This window comes from Malurus melanocephalus, unplaced genomic scaffold (assembly GCF_030028575.1).
Source record: "Malurus melanocephalus ecotype Western Australia unplaced genomic scaffold, MMel_1.1 scaffold_850, whole genome shotgun sequence".
NCBI lineage: Eukaryota > Metazoa > Chordata > Aves > Passeriformes > Maluridae > Malurus > Malurus melanocephalus.
Window position 1 is genome coordinate 83,268 of NW_026624082.1, and position 13,157 is coordinate 96,424.

The following is a 13,157-nucleotide window of genomic DNA, read 5'->3' on the forward strand; positions in this document are numbered from 1 at the left end:
CTCGCGAGAGCCGCGCGGTCCGGCGCGCGCGGGCCGCGCCATGTCGGATGCCGTTGGGCGCAGCCGGGGCCCCGCCCCGCCCGGCGGCCCCAGCGCCCCGCACTGAGCCCGGAAGCGTTTCCCGGCCGCGCTCCCCGGGACCCCGCTCCTCGCTCCAGCCTCGGCTCCCCGCGCCCGCTCCCGGCGGGGCAAGCGCCTCTCCCTCCCCCCTTCCTCAGCAGGAGCGGGGGGCCCCCCGCGGCGGGGCCCGGGGCACAGCCGGGGGGCGGGAATGCAGCCGCCGGAACCGCAGCCGCAGCCGGAGCCGAGCCCCCAGCGCAGCACGGTGAGGGGGGCGGTGGTGCGGGAGAGGTGTGGGGGGTGAATTCGGGGGCGGGCAGGGCCGGGAGTCCGTGAGGGAGGTTCGGGTGGCACCCCSCGCTCCCCCCGTCCCGCCGGGCTGTGGGTGTCCCCCCTTCTCCCGGTGGGAGCGGGCTGGAGCCGTCCCGGGGGACACAGCCGGGCTGCCCCGGGGAGCAGGGGCTGTCCTGCCCTGCGTGGGCCCGGGTGTGGTGACGGGAGGCGGCTCGTGTTGATCCTGGCTCCTGTTTTGCTGCCGCACTCCCACGCACCGAGCAGGGAAAACTTTGGTCTTTGTTTTTGAAGCCCTTTGCGGAGCGAGGCGGGCGGACTGCCCGGGGATCCCGTAAGGGTGTCCCCTCAGCAGGGTCTGTGSTGTCTGCTGGGCCACTGATGCTGCTCTTGCTGCGTAAGAATAAATAAATTAATTAATAAAAAGCAAATGGATTCRCAGGTAAACGCTGCCACTGCTCCTTGGACGTGACTGCAGCGCGATGCTGCTGCTGCTGTGCCTTGGCTCTAGAAATAGAAGGCCCCCAAAGGTAGCAAGGCCTTAGCTGTGCTCTGTCCAGAGTCTTGGCTTCAGGTTGGGTTTGAGATCTTATCGATTGTATTGGCTCTGAGGAAGATTAACTCGAGTTTCATTTTAAGGTTTTGGTTTGTTTTTATTATTTTTTTTTATGTAGGTGGATATGGTGGATGGATGCAGCTCTTATTTACAGCTTGATACTGTTCAGTGTTRGGACTATGCAGTCACTGTGCTTTTCCTCTTGTTCAAACATAACTTGTAACATGATATTGGCCGTTGTTTCCTTGCTYTAGCAAGGAGAAAACAAGGAGATGAAAGGCAATTGCTTAGATGGTTTGGGAGTATCTATACTTTAGAGTTTGGTAGARACTCCCTGTGTGCAAAAATATGGAATGGCTCAGAAATGCCATGCTTTAAAAATAATAGAAAAAGTTAAAGTAAGACACTGTGTTCAGGTAAGCATTCATAAAATAGTCATGGAAGGTCTCACTGCTAACCAGTTTGAAGATGCTATTCTTCCATTCTAAATAAATATTGAGAGCTGTCAGGTCAACCTATCCAGTGTGTTAATACGTGTTTGTTATTTTTAGTGCTGGTGTTTACTGTGACAAAATTGAGTAGTATTTCTTTATAGGCTTATGTTCTGTAGCAGGTCTACCTGACCACTTATGTTTCCAGAGGACTTAGTATTACAGAGCTCTTAAAACTTACAGGTAAAGCTTGCATGATCAAAGGCCAGTTACTGTTATGGTAACTTTAATTTTGTTTTCTAGATCTGTGAGAAAAGCAATACTTTCTTCTGCTCCTCCTTAAGTATTTGCAGTTAACATATTTCATGTAAAAAGAAGAAATGTTAAATTCATTTCCTCTTTGTAGAGAGACAGGAACAGGATTCTTAAAAATAAAGTATTTCACAACATTTGTTAAAACTTGCCCTTTGTGCTGCCTTGTGAATGGTGTCTGTTGATAGCAGCAATCTGAAGAGTGCCATAACAGTCTGTATTAATGTATACAGAGGCTGTCTCAGTTCACCCATAAAATTACCAACATACCAATTTTGCACAMATTAGTAAAGAATAATAAAATCACCATTTAAGCATGCCTTTAATCTTGAATCTTTTGGTTTGAACACAGGTAGCTCGAGAAGTGGATGTATTCTTATTATGAATCTGTACTTTTATGATGTATTTTTTTTCGGCTTGGGTCATGACCTTTACAGTCAGTAAATGCAGGTAAATGTAAAGAGGGTATTGTCAGTTCTGTGTCCATTATTGTTGTTTCCTGGATTTATTTGAGGCTCCTTTTTCTTTCGATAAGTTTTCATCTTGAGAAAGACTAGATGGAGTGAGGTATTGTGTCTTTCAGCCATATGTGGTGATGTCTTTGCTTTGATTGTGGAGTTGCAGAGTAAAAGGTAATCCTAATGGAAAAAGACTCCTTTGAAGTCATCCAAGAGAATACATTAATGTGATTCTTTGGGTTATCCAGTAATAACTCACCTCTGTCCCCTTGCAAGAATTATGTAGTGCTTAAATTAAGTTTTTGGTTGCGCTGGTCTGTAGATGGTTTCTCCTGACTTCAAACCTGTGATGATTCATTTTGTATGTATTTGTAAGCAGCATGAATAGCCTCAAAGTATGACCTGCRCAAATATTCTTGGTTAGGGCAAGACTTGTGTGGATATGTACTGCAGTACATAATAATTTGGAAAGATGTTTTATTGAATTATTTTTCGAAGAGCTGTGTTTTCAGCTGGGGTGATTTTCATATCCCTACTTTCACAGCTGCAGTGTTTCAGCAAAATCACTTAACACAAGCAAAAGCCTTTGATTTACTTTTTTTGACACCAAAGGTATTTTAGTGATGATCAAGTCATTGAGTAAGTGATCAAATCTAGTAAATTTTGGGTAATGTCAAATGTATTGTGTGTGCTTAGTCATCCAACTCAAGGATGGTATGACACATTCTRCTCTTGGAGCATCTATGATGCTGCTGTTCCCAGTGCTGTGAGATGAAGTAGGTGCAGTGCCTGGTGAGTTTGTACCTGCATGTGCACACATAAGTGCAAGTAAAGTATAACTGAAGGTGTTTCTAGYGGAAGTTATTTTTGTTACATGGTGTGATTGAAAGACAGGTGGCAAATGGAGTGTGAGACTAAGAGAGGGTTCATACAAAGCCTGAAACATTATCATGAGCACCTTTTGGACTACTTTTGGTTTTAAGGGACATGGTAGAAATATCTGTCTGTGGCTTGTGGTTTTGCAATATCTTCTCCTGTCCCTGTTAGTGACTTTACTCAAACTAAAAAATAAAGCCAAACTGAAAATCTTTGGTGCTACCTAATGCAGTAAACTGATATTAGGGATTTACTTTCAAATCCCTGCCAAAGTTGTCTATTGTTGTCTTTTTTTTTTTTTTTTTTTAAGTTGGAACTCTTTCAGTTGTCTGTATAATTCAAATTTTCGGTAATCTTATTTTTGCATGGGCATAGTAAACTAAACTACTGTCCAAAGGGCAGTAGTGACTGTCTTGTTCTTGTGAGAGGTTGAGAACCATTTTGCAGAGGTTGAATGTGTGAGGATGTCATGGTGCCAGTTCTCATGTGTGAAGCTCTCACCGTAAATGGAAAGCTGAGTTTTGAAGTGCTTGTTTAGACTCGCATGTGCAAATGTTGAAGGTGTTGGTTGAAAACACTCCTACAATAGRTTCTTGTAGTTTGCCAAACCTTCAAGAATCAGTCAAAGTTGGCCTTTGAAAGCCTTTCAAATTGGGAATGTGCTCRTAACACTTAGCAAATTGCTTTTGCCAGCTCCAGACAAATGGTGATAGTGCAGGTGGGTCTGTGGTACTGAATATGCATCCTGGATATCTCCTGTTTTATGTGAGGAAGTGGTTGGTCAGCAACTTCTGTGCTGTATCAGTCAGTGTTTAAGAGGTGGTTAACCAACTGTGCTTGCTCTTGGTATCCGGGAGACTCACGTGCATAACTTTGGAAAAAAACATCACAAGCATTTTTATTGACTTGGGAATCTGAAATACATGTCACAAAATTCGGTATGTGGGAAGGTGAGACAATGTTACAGTATGATACAGATACAGTTCAAGTTGTGTGGTGAGTTCTTATTGTTTGGCATTCTTGCTCTTTTTTTCGTTTTGAAGATTACTTATACTMGATAGATCACACTGTCTGTCTCAGCTTAATGTCAAAGTGGAAGTAGCATTTCAATATTCTTACACCCCATTGATTACTACTTAGAATGTTTCTCCCTTTTCAAGTATTTCATAACAGCCAGCATGGCACTAGAGTATAAAAGTGAAAAATGCCATCTCTGTTAAAGCTATATACAGCTTTGTATTTTCAGGAAGCCTTATTTCTTCAGTTTCTGTTGGGCTTTATTTTATTAAGGGCCTGAATTCAAAGTAGTGGTGTTTYAAAACCTGAATTACAAGTTTTGTCCTAATCTAGCTCTATTGCAAGGAAAATTACTTCTCCTTTTGGTCTTTTCAGAGAATTGTGTAAACCAGGGGGCTTTTTAAGCAAATAGCAAAGTCTTAAATGAGGGAGAGGTCATTCTGCTGCAGTCAGAATGTTGAGCAGCCTGGCTGTTACAGCTCAAGTACAGATTTTTTCCTACCTGCATGGGGGCTTGCTGGTAGATCATTAAGAGTGTTTTCTTGAAAACACCTTTCAGCAGATTCTGTGCAATCAATCTTKTTCTACTTTCATAATGAAATGCTCTCAAATGAAATTGTATATGCACTAAAGTGTATATTAATTTGAAAAGTGGGTCAAGTTCTGTGAAATAATGTTTGATCTAGGGACAAATTGAGATGTTTTTAAAAAAAAAAACCTGTTACTATTAGTATTTGTCTTGGATGTTGTGGCAGGAAAAATTTGAATGGTTTAATGAACTGTATTCAGTATTRGCTGTTTCTTACCAGATGTGGTAAAAAGGTCCACAGCATTGGTGGTATTTTAATCTTGTTGCAGCTTTAAGCTTTCATTTTTTGATTCCTTGGTTACCTATTCCTAAGGTAATTTGCCCTCAAGTCTCATCTGATTGAACAATTCTTCCTGGTTTACAGTATCACAGCTACATTACAAAAGGGCTTGTTTTGTTCTCTGTATGTTATTTGTCACATTGGTATAAATCCTCAAGTGTRATTCTTTGTGTTCWGTGGGGAGTTTGTATACTTTGGCTTGATTCAAGATATATGGACGTATTTTCCTAGCATTTGAAAGAGTTATGGATTTGTTTTGTTCTTTCACATTGGGCACAGGATCAATAATAGTTGATAAATAGGAGGTGGTTGGGTTTTGTTGCCTTTTTTTTTTTTTTACCTAGATGTTGTGCAAGTTATGAAAGAAATATAGAACTTGTCTTTCATGTGGGTGTTCTTGAAGTTCAGCTTGCAGAAATAGTAAACCAGGCACTAGGCTTTTGCGGAGCATTGTGTTAAAGTGTTTCTGCCTTTTTTTCCCTGAAATTCTTGTGATTATCTTGAAGGAATAGTAATTCTCACTGCAACCCTGCTAATGTTGGATCAGAAATGACGTGTCTAGATGAGGCAAAGTGTTAATTTGGTACAACTTCATCTGTTGCTTCATATTTGCTCAAAAAAGTATGAACAGGTTAAATTTCTGCTAGCAAGGACTACATYKAATATAATTTTTCCTCTCACTGCTGATTTGAATGTGTTAAAAACTGAAAGTAATTTTCTGGACTTTTGCTGAAAAGTCACTTAATGTTCTTTCCTGGTAAAGATCAAGTTCTAGATGCTGGGTGATGTGGTAATATGCAAATGGGACTTCAGTGGTTGCTGAATGTGTTGTTGCTGAACTTGGAACACTTGTATAAAATTATATTTAAAAATTACATTTTTCAGTGCTTTTGTAATTAGAATGGGTTTTTCAACTCATTGGTAAGTTTCAAATCTACAGCACAGGGGAACAGCTATTGTAATCTTTTATCAGTGCTTTGTTCCCTGCTGTTTGGGCAGCATCATGAAAATGTGGTTCTAAAGTCTGCATGGTGTTCCAGCTTCATGAGCATCAGTGTTTATACAGGTGTTTTGCAACAAATCTCATTGTTGGTCTGAAAATGCTTCATGCATTTTGAATTTAATAGCTTTTTGAATAATTGCTCAGGAATATGTTTGCAGTTTTGTTTTTTCTCTTGCTCTTACCTGAAGCTGTTAGTCTTGAGTGTGTACTGGTTTCAGTAGCAGGCAGTGACTGAGATAATTATTCCTGTTCACATCCACTTCCTTCTGTTTTGGTTTGAGTTCATTGATGCTTTCTGTAACAAATATTTTTTGTTTTCTTGCAATATCCAGTTTAAAAGAAGAGAGGTCAGACAGGGAAAAGAGTTTTTCTATCACATCTGTTGCAGAAGAATTAAGTTTATTAATGGCAGAATGTAGATCCTCTTAAATGAAACCTGCCTCTTTGCTTTTGAARCCCAGCCWGTAGATACWGTAAATTCTTCTTTTGYTTTAAAGAAAGTTCCAAGTCAAGTAAATGTTCTACCTGCCAATCCTTTTCAAGATTGGGGAGTTGAGGTAAATGAGGCTGAAGGTAGCCTTAGGCCTAAGAGAGACCTGACTAAGATCAGCTATTTTGGTCTGTCTTTAGAAATTATAACCTACTGTATTAAAGAAAAAGAGTCAAAAGAATCACGTAGCTGTTGGAATGAGAGTTCCTTCATCTAGGGCTAGGGGGTCTCTAAGAGGGAGATTGCTTCTATAGAGGACAACTTGAAGTTTTCCAATGAGAGGAATCCTTTCAGCAGCTCTCTACAGCAGGTCTTGATGTTCTTAGTTCCATCAGTTGGGTGACACCTTTCTATAGTAATGTGGACACTGAGGCATCTCCTTCTGATCTCTGTTGTTGTTACTCATGGAGGYACTAGTACCAACAACACAGACTGTGATAAACAGTACTTCTATTTTGGGAGGAACACCCAGTCACATAAAAGCTGCTTTTCCTTAGCTGAGACATTTTCTGTAAGTTGTAGCAAAAATTTATGACACTTCTCCTAAGAGCATATGTTACCCAAGATGTGATCAGGGCATGGAGGCTTGTGCTGTTTGGTTCTTGTTTGTACTGTTCAGTTCTTGGGTTTTGTCTTCAGAAGTCCCAGTGCAGTTTGTTCTCATGTCCATCTGTTATTGAGAGGCTGAAACACAGTGATAGTGGACTGGTGTCTCCAGTCTGATGGAGGATTCCCCACCTGGAAACACAGAGAAGACTGAGGAAGAGCTCCTACTTCTCTTACCTTTTAAGAAATCCATATCTTCTGAAAGAGAGATTCTGCTCACTCTTCTGGTGGTTGGATGAGGTGGAGAAAACCTTTTATTGCAAGTCTTGGGCTCACTGAAGCCACCATCCCTGTGGGGYTGCAGTTCTTGGACTTGATGGCTCAGAGAAGTAGCTGAAGGAAGAATGGTGTTGGGGAGCTGATARGAAAGTGTGACTCACCTCTGTGAATTAAGTTTTAGAAAGACCTCACAAAATGTAGCAGTCCTTATGTGCTTTCCCCACCACCACTGAATCCTGTTAAAATCTATACTACAGCTCATTGTTTGGTACAGCTTCCTGTAAAGAAGCCTAAAGAATCCCGTTCTMARTTCTCTAAATGTCTCTTATATTTTAAAAGTTTTGAAAGGTAAGGTTTTCTGAGTACTTAGGACTCTAGAAGAGGAAGAAGAAAAAAATGTTTAAGTGTTTTYTTTGTGGTTCAGGTGAAAAGAAAGTACTTACGACATTGACCTTTTGGTATCTTTTGTTCTTACATTTTGATTATGTGCTAGAAGAGAGATTCCAGAGAGATCAGATGTGTCTTATGTGAGAAGTTGTGTCCTCATGATGGTAGCAAATTTCTGCTTTGGGGCTATTCTGAACTTTTCCTGARCATAATCATTGGATTACTCTATCCMCTTGTCAAGTCATGGMATATTGGTGTTTAAGCTTTGTTAGTAGTCTTAGTCATCCTTGGAGTAAGGACTATGGATATTTTGAATTAGTTCCTAAGTTCTGCTTTCTGAACTGAGCATGTTTACATACTCTTTTGCCACTGTGGGTTGTAGTGACATTAGTAAAAATGGTTGACTTGCCACATGTTTATGTAAGATGCACTCATTTTTTAAGTGGAATTATTTATGGTACAGGCTGTGCAGTATGTTCAGAAAATGAAAACTCTACATGCTTAAGGGAAGTGCATTTAGACTTGCTTAGAGCTTTTCTTTTCTGCTTTTCTGAGCTTGGTTTTGTTTGTTTGTTTATTTCACAGTTGGTTTAATGGGGATGAGGGTGGTATTTGTTTTATTTCCCCAGCAAGTTATGGTGTACATAAAATTGCTTGTAGGGCAATTTATTTCTGTGTGTAGTAGAATTTGTGAATTATATAAGCGTGTTATATAATCATAAATAATCTTAWTTTTTATTAAACAATAATGAATGTCAATCAAGCAGAAAAACTTGATGTTTGGGATTATTTGTGCAGGACTAGTGGTGATTCCATATTATGTGCTATGAGCATCTTAGTTTGGTTACCTGATGGTATGTACAATATGACAGAATGCTATTAAAAGACTATTCAGTAGACAAATACTCTGCCAAAAAATTGGGATTTTGTTCTTGGTTTTTGTGGGTTTTCTTTTTTAATATTCAGAAAGTATTGTTGTGGTGATTCAAATAATGCATTCTTAAAAGGCAGTAAAATAGCTGTATTGCATTGGGATTCTTTAATGGTTAATGGGTTTACTAGCTATGGAAAAAAGACTTCTTAAACATTAAATGAATTTACTAAGATGCAGACTTCAAGGTTGAATTGTAATAGGTTTTTATTACACATATATTCAAGTACATCACATTTGTATTAGTTTTATGATGTAGTCAAAGATGAGTAACTTMTGAATATATTACTATGATTGTAAATCTTTCTGCAGAATAACTTTCCACAAGGGATCTGTGAGGTTTGCAAACTTGTCTTTAGATGTGTGTTTTAATTCTTTCATTACACTGGATTAAACTAATATCACTTCTATGTATCTCAAAATACTAACATTTTTCAATCACAGTGTAAGTATTTTGTGTAGTTTGCCCTGCTTTTTGGATTATTTTTGCTGTTCTGTGATTCGTATTTGCTAATCCCTGAAATTCATAACTAATTTGGTTTGATGGCTCTATTTTTCCTGTGGTCAAGGCTAAGRACATTTCCCAATCCTCCCAAATAAAAAAGAAAATGAAGATTCAGGAAGGCACATTTTCAGGAAGCTGAGACAATCAACTCTTCTCCAAGRTTTAGGTTTCTGGCTTGTTTGAATGGAGGTAATTTGGATTTCACAGAGATCCTGATTGTTCTGTCATTTAACCTGGAAAATAAGACTTCTACAAATGTTACATGTTTTACTTGAGTGTCTAAACCACTGGGTAAAGTGTGATTAACCAAATACATTGGCTGCTACTAGAACTCTTGGTTGCATGGTTCCTTGCAACTGTGAGATTCCTGAGTAACAGAAGGAAATCTGCTAAATGGAATCAAATAATTACACTTGGACTGTGACTAGGACTGCTTTCTTAATGGGAAAATCTAATTTCTTAYAAGTTTTTCTGCCTTACCTGAACAGAGAGTCTGCTCAGATCTTCGTGGTGAGATCCCATCCTGACACTTTGGTCTAACACTTGTCTCTCTCCCTTGCTGTTTCTCTCTTTCTCTTCCTCTCTCACCCTGGCTGCCTGCTTCAGTCTCAACATTTGTGTCTGAGTATGACACAAGGTGGTCTGGTGCTTTGAGGTGAATCCACACTGAGTATTTAGTGTTTATAAATCACAGTTTAGCTTTAGTAATGTCCACTTTGCCATTTGGTCTCTAGATTTGTGGTYGTATGTTGGGAGGAGCAAGCATTCAAAGGAAAGGAGAAGCAACTTCTTTCTTCAGCATTRCTGTGCTTTTACTGGTTTAAAGTGATTATGAAACAGTCGGGAGAGACTTCCTTTGTGATAATTTTCTCTTGTGGAAGTACCCAGAGTGTGTGCTATCACGGAGCATTGTGTGATGATAAATACTTCCCTAGACAAAGATTTTGAGCATTCCCCCCAAACTTATTTCCTGAAGTTAAAGGGATTTTGTGCCTAATGCTCACTTGTTTCAAATTTTAATTTTTTTTTTCAGAATTCAGCAGTAATGCCAAAACCAACTCTCTTTTTCTGGTATTGCTGTTTCCTTGGTGTTTTTTTTTTAAGTTGTACCGGCTGTATGCTGGACAAAAAAATTGGATGGATTTGGATCTTCAGTATTGCTTTTCCCTTGCAACTGTGTATATAATGTTGATTTCTAGTAATGAGCTTTCATTTGCATATTTGGTTCTTATTTTAAAATAATAATTTGAATTTTTAAAGTTGCTTCTGGTAATAAATACAGGTTGAGAATTTTTAATAAGATTTAAGCATGCTKATTATGATTCTTTCATTATGTTGTTATTGAAAGTTTACTTAGTGAATAATAAGTAGAAAGTCATTACTCCAGTGTTTGAACCTGTGGCTTAATTGTGCACCTGTTTTGGGGYTCTTTTTATGTGTAGTTTCTATTTATTCTGGATTGATTTGAGCATGGATAATAACAAAGAATGTCTTTACTCTTATACATACTTGGAAATATGTTATTATAAAGGCAGTTTCTCATTAGACCGTTTTGTTTATGGACTGTGTTCAGTTCATTTACTTTTCAAATATGTAGAATGTTGCTCTTCKTGTCAAAAGGAATGATTGGGTGTGGAAATCTGACAAATAATCAAAGTAATGGAGATCCTGTATTTGCAGAAGTATGTAGAGAGTGCATTTTCTTCTGCAGATGCTAAAATTTGTGTGAAATCTATTTTTAATCTATGTGAAAATTAGATAAGAKATGTAATAAGATAATTGAATTAAGAGTAACTCCACAGGTTAAACTGTATMGACAGTGATGGAGAGTTACTGTCTGTCAAGTATCCAAGGTCTCGTGTATTCCCTGACTGGAGCCCAGTAACCCTTCTTGGCAGAAGCTGGCTAAAACAGAGAATCRGTAAGGTTGGAGAAGGGGTGGTTCTTTTGATTGTGGTTCTTGGGTAAATATTGTTTTAAAAAAAGAGATTCCATTCTTTTTCAACCAAGAAACCCCCAAGCTTTAAACAGTAGTGAGTTTGGTTCACCGTAATGGAAAACTGGTGGTGTGAAATTGTGAAAATAAGTATCAATTATTTTTTTATTATCTGAGGTTTTTTGGAGCATGAATTACCTTTGCTTTTTTAAAGCTGATGCTGACTCAAAGAGCATGCTTCTCAGAGGTATCTAATGACTTAATTTGCATATTTCTCCAGCAGTTGGAAGGAACAGAGTATCTGCATGTGATTTATAGTCAAACTTAACAGGTCTGTTAGGGTATTGCTCAGCTTATTTGGCCTGAATGTGTGGCATTGCTTTCCATCCTGTAGGGGAGGAATGACACAGAACAAAATAGAATAAGGCTTGTGCTTAAAGAGCACTAAAAATGTCAAAGGTTTTCACCTCCTTCCTTCTCCTCCCTGTCCTTTAAAAGCAGAGAGAACCGAAAGCTTACACTTGAGTGTGAGTTGTGTAAATGCTTAGGGCTGTGAGTTTGTTTGCAGTAATGTGAGAATTCTGAAGGAGTCATTGGGCTGTTTGGTGAAGCAGAGGGTGTGACTGCTTGAGCTATGATTGCAGAATCAAGCCATCAGATTACCATGTTATTTTAATACACTCTTGCTTTCAACTGTTTTTTTTCTAGTTCAGAAATGTACAAATCTCTCACTTTGTGCTCCTTTGTCTGGGGCAGGCATTGTGTGTTACTTACTGGCCTCAGGGGAGTACTCTGATGGCAGTTGTGCTTGGCTGGCCTGGGGAGACAGCAAGTTCTTTTGAACTTTAGATTTTTTTCTACTGTCTAATCTCCTGTTGTATATAAGGCTGCATTGGATTTGTGGGAAGATATGACCTTGATTTTTTTTTTCTTTTTTCCCCTCTATGTTCTCAGTAAATGATGCCTTTCTAAGAYTCAAGGGATTTAAACCAAAAGATTGGTTTGTAAAGTTTAAAATTCTTAGTTACTACATGAAGAACTGGGCATGCTCCATATTGTTGCTTTCTATAACACTTAAGGATACTGCCACTTACAGTAAAGAAATTGAGAGATTGGTTAAAGAACTAACTTAATACCACATCTCTTCCTTTGCCACAGTATCTAAGCAAGGGAAACCTCTGTGACAGCTGAAAGAAAGGCTTTTGCATTTTTGTGTYGCATCTGAGACACTCAGATTGTTGGGTGRGTGTTCCAATCTTGTGTTCTGGTGGAGGTGAAGAGCCCTGAGCACAGCACAAATACCAGAGCAAGTTCAGTGTAGTGTAGAGAACATTTCAACAGTTCTTTTGMTACTGCTTTACTGAGTTATCCACAAAGCTCCCTAAATCCTGTAAGAAGAGAGAGGTCTATTAAAGCAAAGGAGGACATGGRTTTTGGAGACTGTACGCACCTTGAGCTGTTGGACAGTATATTTTTGTTTTTGAGAAATAATCCAAACCTCTTTAAGAGTAGAATGAGTTAGTAACTATTTTAAGTTGAAACTGCCTTTGAGCCCTAGTGWTTTTTTTTCTTCTTCTAAAGCAGGATTATGAGGATAACTTCCTAAAAGGGAAATGAAATCAGTGTAGTTTATCCTACCAACCTTAATGGAGTACAGTAAGGCAGATCAGTGTGGAAATGATTTGGCTTTAGAGAAATGCTGATTGCTTGAAGTGTTTAACATGCMTGTGTAACTTGCATTTGGAAGGATATTTATGATGTAGAATAAAAATAAGGTATTGTAAAGACCTGAAGAGTTGGGACTTTTGGGTGAAATGCTTTGAGAAGTCAAATACTACTTATTCCTGAAAGTTTCAGAAAGTGTGCCTCATTTATTTTGTCTCCTATTTAGATTTATACAATTTTTTTCTGTATCCATACCTGACATTTACTTGTAACTTCACCATCAGCCAGCCATGCAATGTCAACTGTGGAAAGACTGCCTAGTAGTCAAGGACCTGTTTCCCTTCACTTTGTATACAAGGCTGATTCTATACAGTCACAGAGTGRTTTAACATGTTCTTACTGTAGCTTGCAATCACAGGCTCTGTGAAAGAGGCATCCAGCTCCATCATCACAAAATTGGTCTTTTTATGYTCAGCTGTATGTAAAAAGCTACACGTGTGCCAGCCAGCAATTGCGTTAATCTCATCACTTGGATTTGAAATTTT

The 13,157-nt window shown here is 39.0% G+C and overlaps 1 protein-coding gene across 1 annotated transcript in view; it reads left to right on the plus strand.

Moving 5' to 3' along the window:
• Window positions 1-45: 45 nt before the first annotated feature.
• The window catches only part of TAB3 (TGF-beta activated kinase 1 (MAP3K7) binding protein 3), a 38,706-nt gene continuing 25,594 nt past the window's right edge, over window positions 46-13,157 (plus strand). The window contains exon 1 of the mRNA XM_057385645.1: window positions 46-325. The gene's annotated coding sequence lies outside the window, so the exon portion shown is untranslated. The remainder of the gene's footprint in view (window positions 326-13,157) is intronic.